A 14993-nucleotide genomic window follows, 5' to 3' on the forward strand; every position below is an offset into this window, starting at 1 on the left:
AATTAAAATTTAATAAATATTTACAGTTAATGAATTTAAAAAGGCACTCCCTATAATGTAATAAATAGGTGTTTTAGAGTAGCCTTGTGTCTTCTCAACAGCTAACTGTTCAGGTGCAATATTTCTTATTCACTGAACCTGCAAACTCTAAGTTAGACTTGAATACACCAAGGACCAATGGTGAGCCTTCACTTAAGTATTTCACTTTGCAAACAAACAAGAAAAAAGTCACTGTCTGAGTTGAGTTTTTAAAATGATTTAGAAAAAGGCATATAGTAAACTATTTACCAGTTAATGACAGCTATTCCATGTCTGTAAAGGCTATTAATGCAAGTCAACAAATTATACCTAAAAGCATGCTTAGAGACTATGACCCTATGGAATGTGAATATACTCACCTTTGTTGTGTTGTTACAGTTGTGACCTACAATATTTTGGTAGACAGAAATAAATGTAGGGATCACTGAATTCATTGAGCATGATTACATTAACTAAAGCATAACATTTTTGCAAGCAAAAAACAGCTATTAAACAGAGCAGTTAAGTTACATGTGTACACGGAGATAAAATAGAATACCCAATAACACAAGTAAAAGTACAAATCCTCTTAAGGTAATATGTTACACGCTGCAGCCCTAGAGCTTAACGTAATATGTGATGTATTAATTTGCCAAGACTTTCCCTCAAATCCCTTTATGTTGCCAGAAATGCATAGCCATTTTAGGCAATGAAATAGATGAGGAGGTGGAGGCGCTTGCACCTGTACTTATACAGAACAGCCTGTGGCTTTTACTTCATATCACAATAATGATGAAAGTAATGTTGTCAACTTGGCTGACATTCAAATACACCTTGCTCATTTTAAGAAAGACTCAGCTGGAAGACAATGCTATAGGTAAAGCTAGAGAGAATTGAAACAATAGTAAAGTACTCCCCCTACTTCAAACTGGGAAATGGCCTGTTCTGCATGATAACCAAAGACAGTGAACAATCAATGAGAGTTTGTTAATACTAAGACTTTTTTTAAAACAGTTATAGGGTGATTACCACATAACCATGTTTATGTCAGCATTTAGGAACAGGTACGTCAAAATCTCAGATTCTGGCTAGATTTTCACAGGGCTGACATTATGAATGAAATATAACATTTTTATGCAGCTTGCATCGCCTGCCGACAAAGCACCATCCCAGAGTTTAAGAATCCTTTGATACAATTGCCCATTGTAGTTGTTACATTTGAAGAAACAGCAATAGACATTCTGGCCCTTCTATTAAAATTAAACAATGTTCACCAGTACATTCTAGTAATTAATAATTACTCAAATAATTTCTTCAGGCATACCCTTATGAAGAGTAAATGCAAAGGTCAAGCAAAATAACTGCTTCTTCCATTTTATAACACAGATATTCTAAGAAATTCTCACGCTCTAATGCACACCACTCATGTTCAAAATGCTAAATGGGCTTTCCCAGTTTTGCTAGTGTTAAACAGCTATTAACACATACATATCATGATCAGATGGGCTAGATGAACATTTTCATAACATTTTAACGTTTCTGCTACAGAAGACTGTAGGAGTTAACAGATAAGATGGAATCCGTACATATAGATATACTTCACTCAAACCTAAATGACCTGCTTTTTATATTTCCAGTTCATTGTTACTGTACATTTAAAGAACACTGTAAGTCAGATATTGCTAGCTGTTTGTTACTAACTATAAACATAAACAATATGTCCATAACACTTAATACTTCAAAAACCAACTGAATTGCAAACTGTTGCATGATTAGGTGAAACTTTCGATGTTGAATAAAACAATCTTTCATATTTGCACTGTAAGTTGCACATCATGAAAGATATTCAGCATTATTTATATTGCTAATTATACAATTAAGCATGTTTCATATTTCTGTAAAATTTCCAATAAACATGCAGTTATAGAGGAATCTCTTGCTGTCATTTGAAAGCTTATGTCTGGTTAACAAGCATGTTCTAATAATATTTGTGTAGGCTATACACTTTCCAACATATGAGAATGTGCTAGCGAAAGATTAGCAAAAAATATAATTCTGGGTTTGTGTGAATTATAAAACATGATACTATTTATGGAAAGAATATGAATGCACTGTTTATTATCATTGTAAAGAGTGTTTCTTATTGATAACCAAGGTTGTAAATATATGTAAGGGTAAGGACTAGGTGATCTACAGCTGAAGAGGAAACTGATGAGTTCAGACCAGGTGGAGAACCCATTTGAATGTTGTTAAGTACAGGCTCTCTATCTTTATAATTTATGTGCTTAAAGAAGAAAGGAGGCATGAAGGGTCAGGTGATGGGGGTTCAGTACCCCCCCAGGACAACTCTACCATACACAACACTCACTTGTCCCACATGGCAGGATGTAGTGCTAGCACAGAGCTTGAGTGTGTTCATGGAGTCACTCGCACACGCATTTCACAGAAACTGCACATACCAAATCACAAACAAGCAAGGTAAAAAAAAAACAATAACTTTGATTGGGATATATCCCTGTTGGTGCCCCTGAGGTATTTCATACTTTAATGAATGTTCTGTTTATTACTACTTTGGTGTCACTGTTGGCCTACTGCACCCCCCCCCCATGTACTTTGATCATTTGGTTTTGATGTCTGATGCACAGAGTGGATAGTTACAAGACTGACAACATGCAGATTTCATTATCTTCATACACATTTGTTCATATACTGCAAGTTACACACTCACCTTGACATTACTCCAGGTATGAGTTGTGTGCTTTGGGTCTGTCTTTGTCTAATGCTATCCAGACACAGACATTACGTGAGTAAGTAAAGTTTGCGGACTTTGGATGGCATTGCATTTAATAGTTGTATGTGCTAAGGCTGTTATGTGTATTCCTTCACTGATAAGTGTGCAGGTTTGCTATCATTTGTCTCTTAGCCAGGGCAAGGGCATATTGTGTACACCTGTGTCTGCTGGCTACCTCTGCAGCTGGAGATTCTCCCTCAGAATCCTCTTCTGTATGTGCTGAAGGTGCTGGCCCTGTCTATGGTCCAGGAACATGTGGTCCTGGCCTTTGTTCTTCCTGTTGCAGCTGCTTCCTCAAGATGATATTGTGCAACATGGCACAGACTGTGACACTTTCTGCACATGTTGTGTCCTGACAAAAAATATTAAAAATTACAAATGTCCTGAGATTGTAGGACATAATTATGTCCCATATTTTATGTAATAGTTGCATAAAATAGTTATTTCTGTATCTAAAATACCTAAATGTTACAAGAAACAGAATAAGCAACTAAACTGCTACAATAATAAGCTTTTATATAGGCAAAAAAGTTAAATTCTAAATTCTACCCTTTGTACTGACTGTGGGTATGTGTCGGCCTGTAAAATCTGATGTGTGTCCCAAAAATGTCACACTTTGGCCATTTGAAAAGGTGGCAACCCTATACTGCAGGGCACCCCTGATGTGTCCAAGACAAGGGAACAGTGACTTCAGCATGCCAAACACACACTCTATGATACTTTCAGTTTGAGTTTGGCATTATTGTACCCTTCTTCAGTGAGTGTAGATGTGCACTTCTGATGGGTATCATGAGTTATGGCTCCACTGCATAACCCGCATCACCTAGTAGATGGCCTTCTCTAACATCACCCCTAGCAAACCCTGTGTAAAGCTGAGAGGTGTGCCATACATGTGAGTCAAGGTAACTGCCAAGGTTGCCTGCACACACATTGAGGATGATCCTCTGGCATTACAGGCAGCCTAGCAGTTGACTGAGTAGAACCCCTTCCTGTTTATTTATGTCCTTCCCTGTTAATCAGGAGGGACTTTTAATTCTATATGAGTGCACTTTCTGAAACCCAACATTTCACAGAAGTATGCTACTTCATAAAATTCCTGCATTGCTGTCTCCTCTAGTGAGCATGGAAAATAGATGTACTCCCTTGCATATTACAGCTAGCATTAAGACATTGGTGAAATATTATGGAGGTTGAGGCCTATGACACCTCTTGTATATCCCTTGTGGGTCTCTGCAAAACCTATAGAAGCTCATGGCAGTGAGCTACACTATCTCTGTATGGTTACTTTGTAGCTTTCTGAATATCTCCACCATCTTGAATTGGTTATTTAGCAGGTAACTCAGCTACTTATGCTTTCATTAACATATTCTGCTGTTTATCTTTGTTTGACAAATCTATACAACATGTAGAGCCATTTAATGACTACAAAATAGAGCTGTATCATGCATGCATTGTGCTGTGATGCACACACAATAGTAGCTCAGAAATTAGCCATTCGTGAATCCAGTCCATTAAGCATAACAGTTAGATGCATAATCCATTCTTTCAAAGTAAGAAACCTTCCTAACCTATTTTTGCAAATACCTAATAACCAAAGATTTACTTCAGAGTGATGAGGTACTGTTAGCTCAGGCACAGCCCTTATAGTGAAAATAACCTCCAACCAGAGAGGCTTTCCCATTGAAAATTCCCAAATTAAGTGAAAATACTCTACTTTCTTTTGATGTCGTTACCACCACATGGTATCCTTAGTTTTCCTCCTATGAACCAGGTCAACGGGGATAAGCTGCCTATTAAAAAGTAGTTTTTACAATGTGAACCTTGCAAGTTGTGGCTACAAGCCAGGCAGCAGCCTGCTGATATATAATGTCAATTCATTCTTAAAAAAAAAAAACTCTCTCAACCTTTCAACTCTATCTCCCATTTCATTCTCAGTTTCTTTCTATAGTTCATCAACAGGGTGCAAGAGCCCCAACTATTAGTTCCTTACAAAACCTTAGCTACTCATCTAGCACACTCAAATGTTGTATGATCTGTCCTCCTCCTCAATTTTCAGTTGAGGTTCAAAAGAACACTAAAAAATAGAAAAAACAAAAAAAAACTCTCCTGATCTGAAAATCTAGCAAGCAGTTTGTCAGTAATGTAAAAAGTATCCTGCTAGACTCATTTAACATACACGGAGTGCATCAGCCTGTCACCCACGTCAACTAATTCATTTATGAATCCATGATTTGCTCCTAGCTTCAGAAATGTATTCCAATTCCAAACTCACATCAGCACCTGCTCATTCTGTCCCTAACAGCTTGCACCTGGGGTAACTGCCCTTCACCCTGCCCTAGTTACAGCTCTGGTACCTTGTACCTTCTACATTTTTTATATTTTCAATACATTTTTGGCAACATCTGAAAAATGCATATTCAACGTTTATACTCTGCTTGGCATAATTAAACTGTTATATCTTCTCAGGAGTCTGTGGACTCTGGTAGACCACACTAAGCAGTTCTTAACACATGATTTCTTTTTTATCTCTATTTTTGAGCCTCTATAAATCAACCCACCCATTTTAGCATGCCAACTGTCTTTTATTCTCATATTGTATTCTTTTATATAATCTGCCATTACACAGCTCAGTGTTACAATAAAATCACTCAAATTAATTGTGTTGCAATCCCTCTGGGCCGGATTCACGAAACCTCCGTGTAAGACTTAATATGTCTTACTCGGAGGCTGCAGTTGAACGGTATGATGTCAGTGTGCTATGTATATTCATGAGGGCACGCTGACTCATCTGTAACTCTTACACGGACTGAGTAGACAAGCAGGGGGCGTGTCCAACTGCCGAGCAGTCTAAAAGTCCATGCCCCTGCAAGGTTTTAAAAAACATAATGTCAGCAGACAAGAGTGAGTCCGCTCAAATGTACTTGCACCCAACACCACACTCCCTGACACTGTAAACCCCCATCAGAGTTATAAAACGGAAAAAAAATATATATTTTTTAAATCCACGATATAGCTGCCCATATTTGCGCTTGTTTGCGCGGGTGTGCCCATTGCTTAACCACAGTTAGCAATTGTGACATTGAAGAGCATATAAGAACTACTTATGCAAATTAATCCAAATAGCGATAGCGTAATGGTAGAGCATATGCACAAAGAGAAGGCATTCACCATTCTAGTCCCCCCACTCCCCTTCTTATTTATGTTTTAAATCAGTATTTGAAATAATGCCAGACAGATATGATTAAAATTTTATTAAAAGCAGTGACATGGCCAATGCATCAGTGAACAAAATATATATTTTTAAAAGACCCAGATATATAATAGCCTGCTGTTAAGCAATGTTTTACACAGCTAAACACAGGTGCCCATAGTTTAATAGCACTATACCCATCTAAACAGAGGTGTCCATAGTTTAATAGCGCTTCACCCAGCTAAACAGAGTTGCCCATAGTTTAATAGTGCTTCACCCAGCTAAACAGAGTTGCTTATAGTGTAATAGCACTTTACCCAGTGCAATAGAATTGCCCAAAAGTTAAAAACGCTTTACCCAGCGCAATGTGTTTGCGCGGATGTGCACACTGCGCCAACCAGGGCACCGTAGGGCACCAGGGAGCAACGTAGAGCTAGGTTGCTTAAATGCAGCCACACCCCCTAACCTGTCTAGACAGTATTAAAATAAAAGAGTGACAAGGTTCGAACACAGGACCCTGTGCATCATAATCAAACCATGTAACCACTAAGCCATGACAGCTTAGGCGAAACAGCCACTATTAGCATACATATACATAGAAATGGTAGATTAACCATTACTAAGCAGGTCTGCAGTCAGCTTAGAATTCTCAGAAATGGCCAATCACAAAAAAGTGTGGGAAATGCGGCATATTTAAGCCCCATAGGCGGGAATACTCGCCATAACTGATTGTGGTACCCACTTGCAGTCAGGATGGCAGGCGTCGGAGAGGGTAATCGCTTTAGAGCGTAAAGGTGGGGCATTGAGGAGTCTAAATATATGGTTTGGCTCCTAGTCCACCAACATGAAGACTGACTCATGCAGGGCCAGGTTCAATGGGGAGCATACAAGGCAGAGGCATGGAACCAGTTGGCACATGATCTTACCAGTGCCACAGGCATTCCCAGGACTGGTGAGCAGGTCCGTCACCACCATGCGGACCTGGAGCGTTGAAAGGAGGACCAACTGAACCAATGGATCCAGGAGGCCCATCATATGCCCAATGTCCCACTACTGAGTAAGTATTCATATAATTAAGTATGTAAGAAATGCTATCCTAGCCTATAGTATGGATAGGTATGTTCCAATGTCCCTTCATTTATATTACAGCTGCAGGTGTTCGTTCCGTGAATCGGCTAGCCTATACTGATAGGCTGTTAAGGCAGCGCCACCAGGCAGGTTAGTAATTATTCAGCTGGTATTATTATAGAATATAAGTGAGACAGCCTGTAAAAGAGTTCAGTGTTGTAACCCAGTAATAAAGGTCAAATAAGCCTAGAATAAAGCTTATGTTAGTATTCTAAGATCAGATAAGTGATGCAGCCTGAAAAAGAGTGTTGTAATCCATTAATAAAGAGTAAACAAGTCTCAAATAGAGTTTCCACCTGTATTGTAATATCAGATAACTGCTTCAGCCTGAAAATGAGTGTTCTAATCCATCAATAAAGGACAGACAAGTTTTGAATACATCCTTGTATATACTGTCATATGAAATAAGTGAGTCAGCTGGAAAGGATTGTTGTAACCCAGTAATAAATGTTAATAAAGCCTGGAATTAAGTACCATCCTGAAATGTAAATATAAAATAAGTGAGAGAGTGTGAGAAAGAGTTTGAAGCTACCAATAAAGGTGTAAGAAGTCTGGAATAAAGGTATACTGCATGCACTACATAATGAAATGAATGAGACAGCCACAACCAAAGCGTGAAATGTGTTTAATAAAGTACAATACTTGGACTGTGTCTGTCCCATATTTTGGATATGTTGTTGTACCCTTGCATTATGGAGATAGTATGGTTGTATGAAATGCTGAACATCCACAGTTGTCTAGGCCAATATAAACTGGCTGATGGGAATGCCAGTATCTCAGAAGAATATTTATAGTCCTCAACTGTTTCATGTATAGTATGTACATGTTAATCCAGTACATGAGCAGCTTGTGCTTGTGATCCCACACATGTCAGTGTGTTGCTAGAACTGTAAGTAAATGCTGAAATGTAGCAGGATACTTTACCTGAACACAGCCAGATATGAACATATATGAATACAAATGGAATGTATATTAATGTAACAGTAACATCTCCATCACCAACATTTCTAAGGTTACATACAGGGAACTGTACTAATACATGTAGGGGATATATATCTGCATCTAGTAGGAATGTACAGTATACGTATTGGTATTTTAAGTTGTTAATGTAATATTTTACCACCCTATGTTATGTTCACAAATGATGCCATCCCACACCAATCTGGGTATGTGTATTCACAATTAATTCCTATGGACATTTGTCCTGTTGGTTTATACATATTTGTGTGTATGTTGATACATGTGCCCTGTTCATATATCCAAACCTGATGGCCTGTTACCACCAATCAACCCTGCATGCTGTTGGAATGTCCACTGTTGTTCTAAATATGCATGTGTTATGCTTGCTGTTCAACGTTTGGAATTCATGTGTGTTTAGTTAATGGGAATACTAATGCATGCTGTTACAACTAATTTGGAATGGTGTTGTTTGTTACTAACCCAAAATGCCATTAAATACTGTTAAACATAGGACAACTGGGAAGGCGGGTCCCAGCGAACCCACCTCTCCCACCTCAGCTGGCGATTGCACCTGGCACCAGTGCCCAGCTCAGGACCTCCTCCGGTGGCCCTGTGCCACCTTCCGGTGGAAGCGCTGCAGGGGATGGGGCTCGCCCCCCCTCTGCAAGCATGGCCAGAGGAGAGTCTCCACTCACCCTCCAAAGGGTCCGGTCTGTGGTGCGTAGTGAGATCAGGTGTTCCGTGACTGATCCCCTATGCCAGCTTGAGGCGAGAGTGGTGCAACTCATGGGTGTGCCTGCCCCTTCTATCCAGCCCACAGCACAGCCTCGGCCTGGACTGTGAAGGCACAGTGGTAACTGCCCATGGGTGAGGATCTCAGTTCCACTGTTGCCATCTGTGGGCTCATGGGCTTGCGATATCCAAACATCCGTCCCCGTCAATTGTGTGTACTCACCACATGTGTCATACTCCGCCCCTGTATGCGTCTTGTTTGTCTTGTCTGTTAACCTCCCCAAACCACCTCTCTCAATATTCCTACTCCCTTTACCTCACATTCTACTCTTACCTGAAAAAAAAATAAAAAAAGGGCAATCTGTACCCGCAAAAAATTACGCCCCATACATAGCTGCCCATTTTGCACACATGTCTGCTGGACATGTAAACTGATAATTACAATTGGCTGTACAACATACTTTGTTGTCCTCACTCCTCTCTCAGGGGTGGAAGGTTTCAAATCTCACTCTAAATTTCTAAAATATGCACAGCTGTTGCTGGTAAAGAATTGGGCAGCTGGCCTTCCCTACATCCTTCCTGCACATCCCGAGCTTGTTTTCCTACTGTCCTGCCCTCTTTGTGCCCCCTTTTTTACCACATTCCTATTTCCCCATTTTATTTTCTTTAAAAGAAATTAGCGCGGGTGTTAGCGGGAGTAAGCACTTTTAAGCAGTAATCAGCAGGTATGCACTTATGTGCGTTTAGCTAAGCGTAGCTAAGCGTCGCGCAAACTCACACAAACCTGCTTACAACTGCTTAAAAGTGCCTTAGTCACTCTGTATGTCAAGGCCTGTAATATGCTCCTCAGCAAAATAAAACACCCCTGTCAGTCTCGAACTCCGGACCTTGGACACACTAGACTGCATGAATTACCACTGAGCAACAGCAGATATACAATAACTTGGTGCTGTAATAAATATATCATGCATTACTATGAGGGAATGTAAAGGGAAAATAGGAATGCAATAACACAAATCTTCTACTGTGGGCCTTAACCAGCAGGTGTTGTTGAATTGCATGACATGACTGTGAAAAGAGAATCAGCCATGCTAGTAGGGAATAAGGTTACAGTAGCAGCTTACAAACCCCACACAGTATCAGAGCAGGATACACACTGGCATATAAGCATAGGTGAATATAAAATCACATGCTTCAGCCCATCCCACTCCCTAATTAGCAATCAAAACTAAAAGTAATATACAACTCATAAAGGTCTATATAAAAAAATACTAAAAAAAGGACAAGAAATCTTACTTTACATAAAAACTATTCTGCTTAGAATAAAACATAAAAATTATTAATAACTTATACAAACATTATATAAGTATTAATATATCTATACACAATAAAGAAGTCACTGGTAGCATCTAACATCCTATGGTGTATTACATCAGGTTCTAGAAACTTGTCATAACCTATTAAAGCCTCTCTCTCTGCCTTTTAACTAATACTGGCTTTAAACTAACCACATTATTTAAGCCCGGGGGTACATCTGCCTGTAGCCTAATAATCCACTCAAGTTCTCTCAATTCCAAAAAAATTGTTAATGTCACCTTTCCTTAAACTCACTGCCTTTTTACTTAATACCCTAAATTTAAATACATGTCTTTCACCTTTCTCCATGGCATGCTTACTCAGAGCATTTGTCAATACTTTTCTTCTTACTTCAGATTTATGCTCCACTATTCTCTCTCTTAGTTTTCTGATTGTTTTGCCCACATAGAATGATGTACATAAAGTACACGTAGCTAGATACACAATCATTTCCTCATTACATGCAGTTAATGTTTTTACAGCAAAAACTTCTCCTGTTATTGGATGTTGAAATTTAGTGTCTCCTTCATATAAATCATTGCAACAGGAACAATTATAACAATTAATCGTCCCTCCTAATTCATTTTTTCTTTTAGTTTTAACCTGAAAGTCTTTATAGCATATTTTCTGCTTCAGAGCTTCACAGCTTCTGTAAGCAAACCTTGGTTTATCACCTACAATTGATTTTATCTCAGGCATAGCCAATAAAATTGTCCAATTCCTTTCTATTATATTACATACACTCCATGTATTTAAATTGTATGTTGTCATATACCTCAAAGTTTCAACAACTGCAGGTAAACCATCATTTGTTTTCTCATTACCAACCGCCAATATTGGTCTATAATTAATCTGTCTACCCTCTATTACGTCCTCCCTTATCTTATTTATCAGATGTTTAGAATAACCACTTCTCTCAAACTCTAATGACATAATTTCTACCTGTTCAGAAAAAACATCCTCAGCTGTATTCAGCTTACTCAATCTAATAAATTGTGCTTTAAATATTCCTTTAAAAATATGTGGAGCATGCATACTGTCCCTATTCACATACCTCAAAGCATCTACCTCTTTTCTGAACACCTTAGATTCTAATCTGCTATTAACCTTAAACAACGTTACATCCAAGAAATTCATATTACTAACTGAAGCCTCCATTTTAAATTTTAGAAAGTCAGTTGCACAAGATTAGCATACGTGTTGGCAATGGGAGTGCCCATTGCCACACCTGTAAGCTGCAGAAAAGGTTGTGCATCAAAAATAAAAACATTGTGTAATATTTCCCCAAAACATTTTATAACATAACTTTTGCTGAACACTTGGCCTTAAGGGAACTACAAGCGTGTGATACTATAGTAATAAAGCAAGCTGACAAAGGGGGAGCAATTATGGTAATGGAGAAGGATGAATACTTTGAAAACTTTCAACTGTTATTGAATGATTTTAATACATTTAGGAGAATTCCCCCTGTGGAAGTTCAACAAATAGTAACTGAGGTTAATATAGTTGTTTATGAGCTTCAGATTAATGATGACTTGAGTGTGGAATTATTTAATTATTTGACTGTTCCTTGCCCCAGAACACCTCAAATATATGGTATCCCAATAATACATAAAAATATCACCAACCCACCCTTGAGACCTATTGTCTCAGGTGGGGGATGGGTGACAGAACCAATTTCCAAATATCTACAAAATGTTTTGGGGAAATATTTGGATATCTGTCCCACTGTGTTAAAGGATATGAATGATTTTTTAGGTAGTCTTTATAACTGGCAGTTGAATAATAATGTGGCTGAATATATTATGGTTACTATGGATATCACCTCACTTTTCGCTGTCATTCCCAATGATTATGGGGTTAACGCTATACGTGATTTTTTGAATAAGGAAGTGAGGATGGTTGAAGAGACATTGAGACCATCTGTTCTCTTTTGGAAGTAGTTCTGTTACACAATGTTTTTATTTTTGATGCACAACCTTTTCTGCAGCTTACAGGTGTGGCAATGGACACTCCCATTGCCAACACGTATGCTAATCTTGTGCTTTATGAGTGGGAGAAGAAAGTTATATTTGATGAAAGTAGTTACTCAAATGAGAAAATGTTGTTCTACAAAAGATTTGTGGACGATTGTTTTATGATATGGAAGGGGTCCCTATTGGAATTGGAAGCTTATGTACAAAACCTCAATAGCTCAACTGACTTTCTAAAATTTAAAATGGAGGCTTCAGTTAGTAGTATGAATTTCTTGGATGTAACGTTGTTTAAGGTTAATAGCAGATTAGAATCTAAGGTGTTCAGAAAAGAGGTAGATGCTTTGAGGTATGTGAATAGGGACAGTATGCATGCTCCACATATTTTTAAAGGAATAATTAAAGCACAATTTATAAGATTGAGTAAGCTGAATACAGCTGAGGATGTTTTTTCTGAACAGGTAGAAATTATGTCATTAGAGTTTGAGAGAAGTGGTTATTCTAAACATCTGATAAATAAGATAAGGGAGGAAGTAATAGAGGGTAGACAGATTAATTATAGACCAATATTGGCAGTTGGTAATGAGAAAACAAATGATGGTTCACCTGCAGTTGTTGAAACTTTGAGGTATATGACAACATACAATTTAAATACATGGAGTGTATGTAATATAATAGAAAGGAATTGGACAATTTTATTGGCCTTGCCTGAGATAAAATCAATTGTAGGTGATAAACCAAGGTTTGCTTACAGGATCTGTGAAGCTCTGAAGCAGAAAATATGCTATAAAGACTTTCAGGTTAAAACTAAAAGAAAAAATGAATTAGGAGGGACGATTAATTGTTATAATTGTTCCTGTTGCAATGATTTATATGAAGGAGACACTAAATTTCAACATCCAATAACAGGAGAAGTTTTTGCTGTAAAAACATTAACTGCATGTAATGAGGAAATGATTGTGTATCTAGCTACGTGTACTTTATGTACATCATTCTATGTGGGCAAAACGATCAGAAAACTAAGAGAGAGAATAGTGGAGCATAAATCTGAAATAAGAAGAAAAGTATTGACAAATGCTCTGAGTAAGCATGCCATGGAGAAAGGTGAAAGACATGTATTTAAATTTAGGGTATTAAGTAAAAAGGCAGTGAGTTTAAGGAAAGGTGACATTAACAATCTCTTGGTGTTGAGAGAACTTGAGTGGATTATTAGGCTACAGGCGGATGGACCCCCGGGCTTAAATAATGCGGTTAGTTTAAAGCCAGTATTAGTTAAAAGGCAGAGAGAGAAGCTTTAATAGGTTATGACAAGTTTCTAGAACCTGATGTAATACACCATATGATGTTAGATGCTACCAGTGACTTCTTTATTGTGTATAGATATATTAATACTTATATAATGTTTGTATAAGTTATTAATAATTTTTATGTTTTATTCTAAGCAGAAGAATTTTTATGTAAAGTAAGATTTCTTGTCCTTTTTTTAGTTTATTTTTTATATAGACCTTTATGAGTTGTATATTACTTTTAGTTTTGATTGTTAATTAGGGAGTGGGATGGGCTGAAGCATGTGACTTTATATTCTCCTATTTAAATGCTGATTTTTTTGTGATGACTCATACTGATGAAGGGTGTAGACCCGAAAGCTTTATCTAATAAAGTTCTTGGTGTGATATCGTGGTTCAGTTGAATTATAGCAGTAACACCTACTGTTGTTTCTACTTATATAAGCATAGGTCACAGGCTAGACCTCCCAACAGTGACTGCTCTACAGTGATGACCCTGATTAGTAAACAAACGTTAGCTGTGCCCCTCTGACTCCCTGTGAAATGTACTAACAGTAGGCAGAAAGGTGTTGAATCTCACTTCATAACAAATGTCAATAAGTGAGAGTAGACACCGCTTGCACGTCAGAAAAGGTGTAGTAATAGAAATGCTCTGAATCACCCAAAGTCTGAACTGAAAAATGTCAGAACTATATTACAGGTGTATCCCACTTATATGTCCCTTTCCCTGCGGCTGTTCAAATATATATGTGAGAGTATCTGAGGCCTGGAAGAGTCAGAAACACACAGGCATATCAGCTTGTCTGCTGTTACACACTCTGCAAATAGCTGTAGAATGAATTCCACAAGCATGCCCTTATGTAGAAGTACAACACAGAAATAGCAAAAGATGTAGCCATGTACTGCTAGCAACCATTTGTGACAATGCCATTGTTCAGGTGCTGAAAAGACTGCTGTGGTGCACAGTCAAAGAATACTAGGCTGACCTCTGTCTACCATCTGGATATGTCCACAGGTGGGAGTTACTCAGACAGACTACAAGCCTTCATAGACTTACAGTTACACAGCAACTTTGCATGTTCAGCAAGATAAACATCACACGATAATAAATATTGCACACTGCAGTTCTGCACCCCTACCCAAAGATACTATATACCCGTGTAGTCAGGCACAACCAAGGGTGTAGGTATGCATACACAGTACAGAAATATGTCCAGTCATCCTGAGCAGACTGTGCTAATGCCAACACAAACCACAAGCTGTTCAGATGTGAGTAACGTACTAATGACAGTATAGCTGTTCACAAACAGTGCATGTGCCTGATATTCATAATTGGTAGTACAACATACTTAGATGTCCTCACCACTCTCTCAGGGGTTGAAGGTTTCAAATATCCTACCTAATGTATTGCATATGCACAGCTGTTGATGGTAAAGAAATGGGCAGCTATGGACCTTCTCTACACCCATCGTGTACATCCCAAGCTATTTTCCCAACTGTCCCCCCCTCTTTGAGCACCCTTTATCACCACATTCCTATCTCCCCATTTACTTTTCTGT

This window comes from Protopterus annectens, chromosome 1.part0, assembly GCF_019279795.1.
Source record: "Protopterus annectens isolate FY-2018-M chromosome 1.part0, PAN1.0, whole genome shotgun sequence".
NCBI classification, from domain to species: domain Eukaryota; kingdom Metazoa; phylum Chordata; order Ceratodontiformes; family Protopteridae; genus Protopterus; species Protopterus annectens.